The sequence below is a fragment of the Balaenoptera borealis genome (genome assembly GCF_965194805.1).
Source record: "Balaenoptera borealis genome assembly, chromosome: 6".
Lineage (NCBI taxonomy): Eukaryota > Metazoa > Chordata > Mammalia > Artiodactyla > Balaenopteridae > Balaenoptera > Balaenoptera borealis.
The window spans coordinates 23,337,590-23,351,384 of NC_138863.1; the positions used below are offsets into that span (position 1 = coordinate 23,337,590).

The 13,795-nt window shown below is 36.4% G+C and overlaps 1 protein-coding gene across 1 annotated transcript in view; it reads right to left on the bottom strand.

Moving 5' to 3' along the window:
- Window positions 1-13,795, bottom strand: part of SPAG16 (sperm associated antigen 16) — an 868,000-nt gene that overhangs the window by 781,587 nt on the left and 72,618 nt on the right. The gene's annotated exons all lie outside the window — the stretch shown is intronic.

Genomic DNA, 13,795 nt, shown 5'->3' on the forward strand with positions numbered 1-13,795 from the left:
ATGAAATAGAACACTCCCTAACACCATACACAAAAATAAACTCAAAATGGATTAAAGACCTAAATGTAAGGCCAGACACTATAAAATTCTTAGAGGACAACACAGGCCGAACGCTCTATGACATAAATCACCGCAAGATCCTTTTTGACCCACCTCCTAGAGAAATGGAAATAAAAACAAAAATAGACAAATGGGACCTAATGAAACTTAAAATGTTTTGCACAGCAAAGGAAACCATAAACAAGACGAAAAGACAGCCCTCAGAATGGGAGAAAATATTTGCAAATGAAGCAGTTGACAAAGGATTAATCTCCAAAATTTACAAGCAGCTCATGCAGCTCAATATCAAAAAAACAAACAACCCAATCCAAAAATGGGCAGAAGACCTAAATAGACATTTCTCCAAAGAAGTTATACAGATTGCCAACAAACACATGAAAGGATGCTCAACATCAGTAATCATTAGAAAAATGTAAATCAAAACTACAATGAGGTATCACCTCATACCAGTCAGAATGGTCAGCATCAAAAAAATCTACAAACCATAAATGCTGGAGAGGGTGTGGAGAAAAGGGAACCCTCTTGCACTGTTGGTGGGAATGTAAACTGATACAGCCACTATGGAGAACAGTATGGAGGTTCCTTAAAAAACTAAAAATAGAACTATCATACGACCCAGCAATCCCACCACTGGGCATGTACCCTGAGAAAACCATAATTCAAAAAGAGTCATGTACCACAATGTTCATTGCAGCTCTATTTACAATAGCCAGGACATGGAAGCAACCTAAGTGTCCATCAAGAGATGAATGGTTAAAGAAGATGTGGCACATATATACAATGGAATATGACTCAGCCATAAAAAAGAAACGAAATTGTGTTATTTGTAGTGAGGTGGATGGACCTAGAGTCTGTCATACAGAGTGAAGTAAGTCAGAAAGAGAAAAACAAATACCGTATGATAACACATATATATGGAATCAAAAAAACAAAACAAAACAAAGGTCATGTAGAACCTAGGGGCAAGACGGGAATAAAGACGCAGACCTACTAGAGAATGGACTTGAGGATACGGGGAGGGGTAAGGGTAAGATGGGACAAAGTGAGAGAGTGGCATGGACATACATACACTACCAAATGTAAAATACATAGCTAGTGGGAAGCAGCCGCATAGCACAGGGAGATCAGCTCAGTGCTTTGTGACCATCTAGAGGGGTGGGATAGGGAGGCTGGGAGGGAGGGAGATGCAAGTGGGAAGAGATATGGGGATATATGTATATGTATAACTGATTCACTTTGTTATAAAGCAGAAACTAACACACCATTGTAAAGCACTTATACTCCAATAAAGATGTTAAAAAAAAAAAAATAGAGTAGCTCCCGCTTGCTGCAACTAGAGAAAGCCCGCGTGCAGCAACAAAGACCCAACACAGCCAAAAATAAATAAATAAATTTATTTAAAAAAATAAAAATAAAACAGATAACCAACAGTGACCTACTGTATAACACAGGGAACTCTGCTTAATATTATGTAACAACCTAAATGGGAAAAGAATTTGAAAAAGAATAGATACATATAAATGTATAACTGAACCACTTTGCTGTACACCTGAAACTGTCAGAACATTTTTAATCAACTATACTCCAATATAAAATAAAAAGTTGAAGAAAAATCTACAAACAATAATTGCTGGAGAGGGTGTGGAGAAAAGGGAACCCTCTTGCACTGTTGGTGGGAATGTAAATTGATACAGCCACTATGGAGAACAGTATGGAGGTTCCTCAAAAAACTAAAAATGAACTACCATACAACCCAGCAATCCCACTCCTGGGCATATACCCTGAGAAAACCATAATTCAAAAAGAGTCATGTACCATAATGTTCATTGCAGCTCTATTTACAATAGCCAGGACACGGAAGCAACCTAAGTGCCCATCGACAGATGAATGGATAAAGAAGATGTGGCACATATATACAATGGAATATTACTCAGCCATAAAAAGAAATGAAATTGAGTTATTTGTAGTGAGGTGGATGGACCTAGAGTTTGTCATACAGAGTGAAGTAAGTCAGAAAGAGAAAAACAAATACCGCATGCTAACACATATATATGGAATCCAAAAAAAAGAAAAAGTGGTTCTGAATAACCTAAGGGCAGGACAGGAATAAAGACGCAGACGTAGAGAATGGACTTGAGGTCACAGGGAGAGCGAAGGGTAAGCTGGGAAGAAATGAGAGAGTGGCATGGACATATATACACTACCAAATGTAAAATAGATTAGCTAGTGGGAATCAGCCACATAGCACAGGGAGATCAGCTAGGTGCTTTGTGTCCACCTAGAGGGGTGGGATAGGGAGGGAGGGAGGCAGGAGATATGGGGATTTATGTATAGCTGTTACACTTTGTTATACAGCATAAACTAACATACTATTGTAATGCCATTATACTCCAATAAAGATGTTTAAAAAATAAGATAAAAAAAATAAATATCATTGTGTTTATGTAAGAGAATGTCTATATTTTTAGGAATTACCCACAAATTATTTGGTTAAAGGAAATATAATAAACAAAATTACTAAAAGAAAATTTCAAGCAAAGCATTCTGATTTTGGCATAGGAAAGGATCTCTTGTGCAAGTGACAATAAGTGTTACCATAAAAGAAAGTATTGATAAATTTACCTACATTAAAATGAAGAACTTTTATCTGGGTTACTTTTTTAAAAATAAAAATCATATTTATTTAAGGTGTAAAGCATAAAAAAATGAAGAACTTTTATTCATTAAAGACACTATAAAGAAACAGAAAATATAAGTCACCATCTGTGACCAGATTTCTACATTCATGCAACGGATCAAGGAATGAATACCTAAAATACCCTGCAAATATTCTTCAGAGATCAAGAACCTAATAGAAAAATGGGCAAAAGATATGAACTGACATTTCAAAGAATCTAACATATGAATTGTCTATATACAAAAGAGAACCTGTTAAATTTAATTATTAATCAGAAAAATGAAAATTAAGACCCCATGAGGTAACATATTTTACTTATTAGATTGGCAAAAATAAAGAACCCTGGTAATACCAAGTGCTGGAAAGGACATAGAGTAAGAGGAATTCTATGTATGGGTTTGTAGACATGTCCAACTAATTTGAAAAAGAATATGACATCATCTAGTGAAATCCTCATCTCTCCAGCAATTCAGCTCCTAGATTAATATCCTACAGAAAACTTTGCATATGTGCACCTGGAGGTGTGTACAAGAATATTCATGGCAGCATGTTTATTGGACCAAGATTTTGAAAACAACCTGAACATCCATTAATAACAGAACAGAAAAGGAAATTGTGAAATGAATTACAGCCCTATATAAGAACGTGGAAGAATCTTAGAAACAAAACACCAAAAGGAAAATGCAAGTTGTATAAGACTAGATACATAGTCCATAACTTGCATTTATGTTATTTATATATATATGTAAATACATATAATATATAATTTATATATTATAGTCAAATATAGTATATTAGATTAAGGAAATATTACTTGAACACATTTATATTTTAAACTGTAGATACTGATATTGACTGAAGTTTTGAAAATGTAAAAACCTAAGCATTTTTTTCATTGCAATCTCATTTTTGTATTTTCTAAATCCTTCATGCTTATGCATAATTCAAAATAAATAGAGTTAAAAACCTGAGAATAATTAGTATTTCTTAATTACTATCATTCTGATTAACATTCACTTCTTTTTATGTAAAGCAGAATATATTTAGTGTAATAATGTATTTCCATTTATTTGATTTTCTACTCAAAACAGAATTATAAACAAGTTGACTTAATCCTTATATATTTAACATGGCACGATATTATGAATAAATATGTTGATTAATATATTTCCTTAGGGATTTTTAATGAATTATTTCAACTGTTAAAGATATGCAACATTATTATCAAATTATAGGCATTAAAATTTCCATTTGCACATGGTTTTAGACTTTTTAATGCATTCCATATTTCTAACCTCTAAAAATAATACAAAACTAATTTCCTTTTTTTCAACTTTATGTCTGGTAAATAGAATGATTTAACATTTTAATGTAATATTCATAATTATTGGCCAAATGTCAACCAGATCCTTGGTTGATGCCAGAATCACAATACTTCAGGCAAAAGCAGTAATAACTGCTTAGCAATATTCAAGAATACAATACAAAATGCGACTAAACTTGCTCTAATAAGGCAAGGTATCAGCATGTAAGTGTGTTTAATTGCTTTTGAAGTGCACCATTAGCATGGCCAGTGTGGCAAAACACAACATGATGACATACACTGACATACCAGAGTTGAAGGTACATTCTCTCCTCTTTACATTTTCATATCATTATATTTAAACTATAATCTATTTCACATAAGAGATATCATGGCAAAGATATTAAATAATATTCCATGTTTTCATTAAGTGAATCAAAATATAAAATAGCGCCTAAAGAAGTTGAGAGTTGTGTACAATTTTTATAAGCATAGTAGCACTTTCACACATATAACAGCAAACATGTAAACATTAGAAGATCAGAATTAGCCACCTTAATGCACTAATGTCCATATCTCAGTGTGGATAAAATCTGAATCAGGGAAACCATACCTACAATCAAAGAAAGCTATTGCTAAATCATTCAGGCCATTATATAATAAAATGACAAAAATGGTTAAAAAAGTAATGAATCTAGAAGTCTTAACAGACTTCTATTCAGTGTTACTCATATTATGTTTAACACAAAAGAATAAAATAGTATTAGCAATTAAGTATTATTTATCTTCTCCTGGTAAACACCCTTTTCTACAGGAACACTATCCTTTGATTCATATCAATTCTGTAATAGGCACTGTGCTAGATATATTACATATGTTATTTTATTGAATCGTGACAAACACCTGTTGATGCACATATTATTCTTCCCAATTTATAAAGATGGAAGCATATAAGTCAAGTAATTTGCCCAGGTTTGTACAAGTAATAAGTGGTAGACCTGGGTTTCATATACAGACTAGGCTTCAAAATAATTCAAACTCTAAAACAGTTTCTGCCAAAGTACATGCTACAGTATGTTAACAGACGCTATGCTGAAGGAAAAAAATGGATTGTGATAGTTAATTCATACAAGGATAAGTTATAAAAGTATTAAATTAAGGATAAAAAATAATTTTCTCCCTTAACAAAACATATATGTGATATATAGAGGTACATATATATATACATGCACAATTTCTAAGACCTAAAAGAAGTTAGGATAAATAGACAAGTATAAAAACTAATCAATAGCATATGAAAACTCATCCATAGCTTATGAGAAAGTAGTTATTTTAATAACTATATTGGTAGTATAAGCCAGGTTTTGAAAAGCCATTCTTATATTACATGTATTACTGATTAATAAAATTAAATGATTAAAAAATAATGTAACTTAAATTATTAACTGTAATTAAAAGCTATTTTTAGGGAAATATCTAAAATTTAGCTAAAGTTTTCCTTATAATAAGTTCTGAATAATTGTTGCTAAACCAGCTTTTGGCTGCGTAAGTAATCTACAAATTTTAGTATAGGCTTTTTAATTGCTCCTTTAATAAGATTCTTAAATTGTATTTAAATATAAAGAAAACATGAATATTTCCCAAAATGTAACAGGCATCTATTTCTAAATTTTATTTTTAAATATTTAAGATATAAAATATTGTATAAATTTTGTTGTACATATTACAATGTTTATATATCCTTCCCAACTTGTCTTCTGTTCTTACCCATTTGGATAAAAATTATTAATGTTTTCTTGATAATATTTTTACAATACTTTAAAGCATGGTTTCCAACAAAAACATATAAGGAGTATTAAAACATTAATCTGTGTACAGATAGAAGCGTAACAATCTAGATAGGACTTTTTCATTTAAAAGAGCATGTCTACACTCCAACCCCAAAGAGGTGAAGATATAAATCAGGCAGCAAAAGGATGGAAGGGACAGTTAGCAGTCCCTTATCTTTCCTAATTTTTTCCCTGATTTCTTGAAATACTTTCAGTGGTATGTTTTGTGTTCATGTGTGTGTTTGTGTGTGTGTGTGTGTGTGTTTTATCACTTTTCCTGAATCATCACTGAGTACACAGGTCAGGACACAAAGTGTGTGGTATATTTTTAACATACAAAAAATGTAATCTAGCTCCAAATTTAACTCTTCAGCAAGTAATTAAAGCAACATATTTGAACTACAGTGGATTCCAGGTGATTCTCTTTTTTTTGCTCTACATTGAAAAAATACATTCTACGTCTAATATTACCTTTTAAAACTATTCAAATCTATATGGAATTCTTCTATTTTGCTTCTCTTTAATAAATATGTTGATACATTTAAAGTTTCACCTGCATAATCATTCAAAGTCTCATTAAAGTAGTAATTTCTTTCTCTTAACTGTGACTTATGTGATTGCAAAAGACATTCAATTAACTGCATAATGATTCTTATTTCTTTTAGAGTAAAATATATTTCACAGATAGAAGGAAATCATGTTATAAAGTATAGTTACCTTCACAAAAACTAACCCGCTGACTATTTTAGTAACCCACTGATTGGCTTAAAGAGAGAAGAAAAACCACTTTTCCACTATTAACACAATTCGTTTCCTTAATTCAAAAGAAAATAGTTTAAACCGTAAGAATTTACTTTAGAGTACAATCTCATAAGTTATAGAAAAATACAGAGAAATTAACATGGCATATCAGGAAGCCAGATAGCTAACTGGCTTGAGAAGTAAAGATATACAATTGTCTAAGGAGGATTAATCTGGTTTACAAAGGCACATTTAAGGAAGAATTATTCAATGCCACATGGAATGGACTATTGGAGAACAGTCTAGGAAGCAGTTAAGGTAGTCCACAGAGACCAGCTTTAGAAGGGTGGGAGTGATAATTAAAAGGAAAAAGGAGTAGTGCAATAGGTGGTTTGAAGGTGGTTTTTGAAAGTCCCCTATAACCTCCACCAGATCCCCCAAACCCAACCAAAATAAACATTAATTTAAGTAAATTTGCTCTGCGAATGAAGCTTCCAGATAAGTTTGTTAGACCCTTTACAATCATATTTTGAACCCTTAAATCTCCCTTCACCACCCCCACCTCCATTTAAAAATGCAGAACCTGGGCTTCCCTGGTGGCGCAGTAGTTAAGAATCCACCTGCCACAGCAGGGGACACGGGTTCGATCCCTGGTCCAGGAAGATCCCACATGCCTCGGAGCAGCTAAGCCCGTGAGCCACAACTACTGAGCCTGCGCTCTAGAGCCCGCGAGCCACAACAACTGAGCCCACGAGCCACAACTACTGAAGCCCACGCGCCTAGAGCCCGTGCTCCACAACAAGAGAAACCCCCCCTGTGAGAAGCCTGCGCACCACAACGAAGAGTAGCCCCCTCTCACCGCAACTAGAGAAAGCCCGCACGTAGCAACAAAGACTCGGTGCAGCCAAAAATAAATAAATAAAATAAATAAATTTATTTTTAAAAAGTGCAGAACCTGCCAATTAATGTGAAAAAGGCATCAGTGGGAGCTTGGGAGACTCTGGAAGGATAGGATCAAAGATGATAATGTCATATTTTTCAACTGACTGAATTAGTAGAATGCAGACACTATTAAAAGGCATTTTTAAAATGAAGAAATTAGCCTATTTATGAAATATGATGATTTGTGAATTGTCATGTTAATTTTGAGGTAATGGTACTATATTAAAATGGAAATTATTATAAATAGCTAAATTATTGGTATAAAGCTGAGTATGGCAATATGTAGGTTTGAAAGTCATCAGCAAAGAAGTTATATTTGAAAATATATTATGGAATTAGAAAAGTCATTTTAGGAATAGCAACTCTATTACATGGATTTAGTGGAGAAAATTAATGTATTCTCAGTTCCAAAAAAGAGTTATAGAATAAAACTGAATTTAATTTGAGTCATCTATAGTATTTATGAAATATTGTCTTTTTTAATGTTTTATTTTGACAACAAGAGCATAGTTTGATAGAAAATCATGAGGAAATATACATAGTAGATAGAGATGATACAGAGAAATCTGAGACAATGCACTTGAAAATCTTGTCTTCAGATTTCCCTTTACTCTGTAAACCTAAAAAGTTGCCTGCTCCTCCCCTGTTAAAGGCTAGCATGCCTCCCTTGACCAAAAGCAATTCAGTCCTCTGCCTTGCAAGACAGCTCATACCCCTCTTACAATATATTCCCCACCCCATCACTGGACAACTAACCAAAATCCATTTAATTCACAATATAACCTAGCCAGGGAAGTACTGACTCTGTTTAGAGAGAAAAAGAACTACTCCCAAAGGAATTGTAGGAATTAGCCAACATGTACCTATGAGTGCCAAGAGAGTACATGTAGGCCTATATTCTGAGGCTGTTGAGGCAAAGGAGGGAGAACATAAAGTTGGACAAGGGAGAATTTATAAATATGGGACTACTCTCCTCTGACATAGCATTTAGCACCCTGGGAAGGACCCTGGTGTTAGTAAGATGCTAGGAGGGCTCCTAAAAGCTTCAAAAAAGTGATGGCCTAACTAAATAAAGTAGAAATGCCAAATCTACCATGAAAAATAGTGGAAAAAAGCATCAAAAGACTCAGAGAAATGAGCATGTGACAGTGGACATACTATTCAAGGCTGAAAAACCCATGAGATAACCACAGGATGCCCAGAGGCTATAGTAACTATGAAAGCATCAAAGATTGTTCTGGAGAGGGGGGCAGCAACATCACTGAGAAACTCAGCTGTGGCTCTCCTCTAGGATGACGGTAGATGTTATTAGAGAACCAGGGTCCCTGAAACCAATGGGAATGACAGGAGCCCGTGAAAAGAAAGGTCCGATGGGAGCACATAAATATCAAAAGCAAGGTGGGCACAATTATGGAAAAGATCAGAGTAGCTATGGGGGAGCCTGATCCAGAGACAGCTAGGGAGATAATTAATAGAATCAACATCCTTACAGGCCAGCAAGGGTAATGCTTGGGAAATATGGGACGCCAGCAAGGGTAATGTTCAGTCTGTATAACAAGAAGAAATTGAGGATCGATTATCAAGATGCTGAAGGCAGCCATCCCATAAAAAGCCACAATCTCGTGCCTGATTTCCAGACCCGAGCCAGTTTTTACACACTGAACCTTTTGGCCAGGCCTCTAGGAAGAAGGATCCTACAACAAAAAAGCAAGTATGTATGATAATTTACTCAGACAGCTACACACACAGAAGAAGAAGGACTAGCCCACACATTTGACATTGTTGAAATAGGGTCTAGCATGGTATTGATACTCAAGAATGTACAGTGTTATGATGCCCCCTGTTAGCATTGAGGAATATGGAGACCAGGTAATAAAGTATTGGCTCAGGTCTGGCTCCTGAGATAGGAGCCATGAACCCACCTGCTTGTCATTTCCTTAGTCTCCAAATAAGTAATTTGCAAGAACATACATGGTAATTGCCAGAACTCCATCATTAGTTCTTTACCTATGGAATAAGGGTTGCTGTAGTTGGAAATGCCAAGTGAATGGCTCTGAAACTGCTCCCTTCTCTGATCAATATAACCAAAAATAATATTGCAAACTGAGGCAGGGCAGGGGGAGTGTTGGCAGAAATTTGCCAAAGGATGTCGATGTGGCAGTTACCATCATATTCCCATATAATCCCCTACCTTTACATGGCAAAGACAGAAGTAAACGTAACTCCTTTCCCTCAGGGCCGTGTAAATTCCTCTATTTGCCATCAAATTATAGTAATCCTGATCATCTTTACTTTCCACTATATAAATGAAATCACCCTAAATGGGTCTGGTGAGCAAGAAGTGGCAAGTACCCTAGATGTCTTAATAAGACACATGTGTGCCAGAGAAGAAATAAACACCAAGAAAATTCTGACTAGAGCATGTTGAGATAATGCTTCTAAACAAAAGGCAAGTTGCTGCTTATTGTATCCTCCATCTTGAACAAAGAATATAGTTTAAATGATGTCTGGACCAAGAAAAGTTTTGCAACAGGTCCAGGGTATGATGCAAGACATCCCACCTGCCCCTTCGGTCTTATAGCCCAGCAGATCCAATGGTGCTCAAATTATCTGTGGAAAATAAGGATGCTGTAAGAAAGACTATAAACAGCTCCAGCAGAACTGCAGTACTGACCTCTAGACTTCTAGAGAAAAGCCATGCTCATCTCTGTTGATCACTATTCCTAACAGTTCTCCTTTAAAAGGAGTCAGATCCCAGTATGATCCTGAGCTCTGGTAGAGACTAAGGACTTATGACCTGAGTTACTTTTCATGAACTAGGAATGCTGTCTGTCCTCAAAGCCATGATTCTGGACATGCAAAAAATCCCAGTTCATCTTAAAAAGGAATAATTATAATTGAAATTGTGCTTGAGCACTTCAGAAAGGCACAAGTAAATTACATGAGCAGGCAGCTTAAAATCCCAAATTTCCACTCTTGTTTCAATGCCATATGTCCTACTATACCTATGGCTTTGTGAGTTCACCATGAGCAGGTAACAGAGAAAGAAAAAAAAAAAATCTAGCCTAGTTTCTAGATGGGCTTGCATGATATGCCATCTCTGCTACCAATGGACAGTCACTGGATTATAATTCTGCCAAAGAGGACCTCCTACTGCTCTGGCCCGAGAAGCTATGAAGTCTTCAAGTATGAAGACTATGCACAGGCTCAGTAACAAGGACTTCCCCTAAGCAAAACTGACTGGCCACCACTCAGCACTAAATGTCCAGCTTGCCAACAGCAGAAGCCAAAGTGGAACCCCTGTTATGGCACCTCACCATGGGAAGCCAGCCTGCCACCTGGTGGCAGACATTATTTTGAACCTCTCTCATTTTGGAGGGGTTACTGATTTGTTTTCACTGGACAAATATGTATTCATCATATCATGCAAGGTTCACTTAGGAAAACAAAAACCTGACTCTAAATCACCTTCCAAGTCTTCCCCGAAGGGACAGGAGCCATTTACAAGGGCAATTCTTTTACCTCAGACCTTTCAGAGATAATTAGATATTAACTTTGAGTACATTCCCTTTACTGGAAACATAAAAACACCATCCAATAGTCAGACTAGGAGGTCATGATAGCCTCATGATAAATGGTATTTTGGCTCAAGTCTGTTTCGCAGTAAACCCAGTGGGTTTGTGGACTCGTTCCCTGGTTATTTCCTCAGTTTCTGACTGTACACCTGGAAAAGACATACTAGTCAATTAGTAAAATCTCCTCATTGGCTCACTGTTTTATGAAATAAGTGCTACTATGGCAGGAAGGATCAAGCAGAAACCCTAGAAATTAACCCTACCAAAAGAGTAAACTAAAAGCAAATCACAGTCCTGTGGGAATTATAGAAATGTGTGCCACAATAAAGTAGTGGAAAGATATAGAGGATAGATACCCATCGCATCCTCATTAATTACCAGTTCGGCCTTTGCAGAAAATTGATGGATCTCACAAAATGACTGTGGATTACTGTAAAATTAATAAGGTGTGGTCTACAATGGCAACTACTATTTCAGATGGGACATTTGCTTTCACTGCTCTGAGTGCACCACAATCCAAATACTTAGAAATTCCCTTATACATTGTCATGAAATACAATTCATTCTTATGACCAAAGTATGCATTTTACAGTAAAAGAAATATGGTTATGGGCTAACACCCACAGAATTAATGACAAGCCATCCACAGAAACAGATGCCCTAATAGAATAGCAGAATAGCTTATTAAAAAATCAGCTGCAGTGTTAGTTTAAAAACACCACCAGTGTTGTTCTCACACAGTCACGGAAACCAAGGGTTCACAGCAACAGAAGTAGCCCCTCTAATTATTACATCTCTGCAAAGATGTAATTACAAACTCTGCAAAGAGTTTGCCTCCTGTGCCAGCAAGCTTAGGCTCTGCTATTCAATGGCTTAGTTCGAAAGAGAAGGATGCGTCTATTGTGGCACAGAGGGAAGGCACCATCAGATTAAAACAAAGTCTGACATCTAGTGATTCAGAGATTTTTGTGACAGTTTTGCACTTTTTGACGTGGTCGCTGCTAAACGATGGATTTGGAGAGGACCTTCTGGAACCCAGAAGAACATCTGGGATACCCTTAGTACATCCATGTTAAGTAGTAAATATCAATGGGAAACTATAACAATCCAAGATAGCAGGACCACTAAATACTCAGACCCTTCAGGATTAAAGACATGGGTCCACTCACCACACAAAGAACCCCAATGAGCACTGGCTAAGCAAAACACAAACCCTGAATGAGAACTAAAAGAAGGAAGAAGTATATCAAGTATATGCCATGGCTGGAAATAAACTATTCAGCTGTAAATATTTCTGTTACCTACATATTAATTGATGAGTTTTTTCTAATCCCTCCCCTGTTATTGTGTGTTAGAAGTTCCTCCCCCCATGCCCTGCATCCCTCCCATGTCTCCAGCTCCTACAAGACAGCCTCTTCCTTCACAGTCCTCCTACCTGAGGGACCCAGTTCCTCGAGGCTGGTAACAATGCTCTCCCACTGTGCCTCCAACACAAAAAAAGTGTCCTGCCATTGACAATCTCTGAGTTGTCTGCCTGTCCCCTAGAGGACATCTTAGCTCTTCTGTCACCTATGTAATCAATTCCATGTATTAAAGTTATTTTGTTCAAACGATCTAAACTAGTTCTTTTTCTGACTTAAACCCTAAATGATTTCCTGACTTTGCCTGAATGAGAAGGCAAAACATCAGAAAAATTCATTAAATAACTGCTTTTAAAATTGCAGAAGTGAATAAAACATTCCTCCTACCCTATTTTTTCTTCACTTTTATACAGAGGATACACGATAAAACTTTTACATGTAGACTAAAACCCAAGAATTCATCGCTAATGAAAGGAGGCAAACTATCTTGAGAGATACACACTTACATGTTGGGATTAAAGACAAGAGCAAAGCTTGGAATGACATTAGAGCACCCCTGCCCCCGACACACATGAGATCTGGCACCATACCATAGGAGAGAATGCTAGGATGTGAGGGTAGGGTGTGGGAAAGGAAAGGCAGCCTCTGTCAAATATACTAATGTGTTTTAACCCCAAAGTTCCAAAATTTCTCTATTTATTTGGCCACTGTTGGGGCTATGGCCTGCCGAGCGTTCCTGCCTGCTCTGTTCCAATGTCCCTGGCAGCTGACCCTGTCACCCACTTACAGACAGCCCACAGTCACCCTTCACACATCCTTAAATGCAGAAGAAACTCATGCAAGTTTGGAATTTTGATTATGACACAGAGCTGAATATATTTAACTACTGACCTGAAACAGTCATTTCTAAGTATGACTTACTACCTGAAAAAGAATGCCTATGCCACGTCAGAAGATGAAAATGTTTCTGATGACAACCACCACTATCACACCCAAAATCCTTAACTCTGAATTTTTTTTATTATTGCGAGTCTTGTATTTGCTCCCTGACTTACTAACCTCTGTGGAGATAAATAAAGATTATCCAAACAAGAACAAGCACTACTTAGTGACAGCAATGGAGTCATCTATAGCCACTGACTACATTAGGCAGAGACTCAAATTACAGGCAGGCGGAGAAGTGGGAAAGCTTTATGGTGACAAAAGAGGGTCTGATCTGATGGGACCTTGGAGACATGGGGAACCTGAGGCAGGCTGACTGAAAGAGGGGATTTCCCTCAAATACCATAAACCTAAAAAATTAGTAT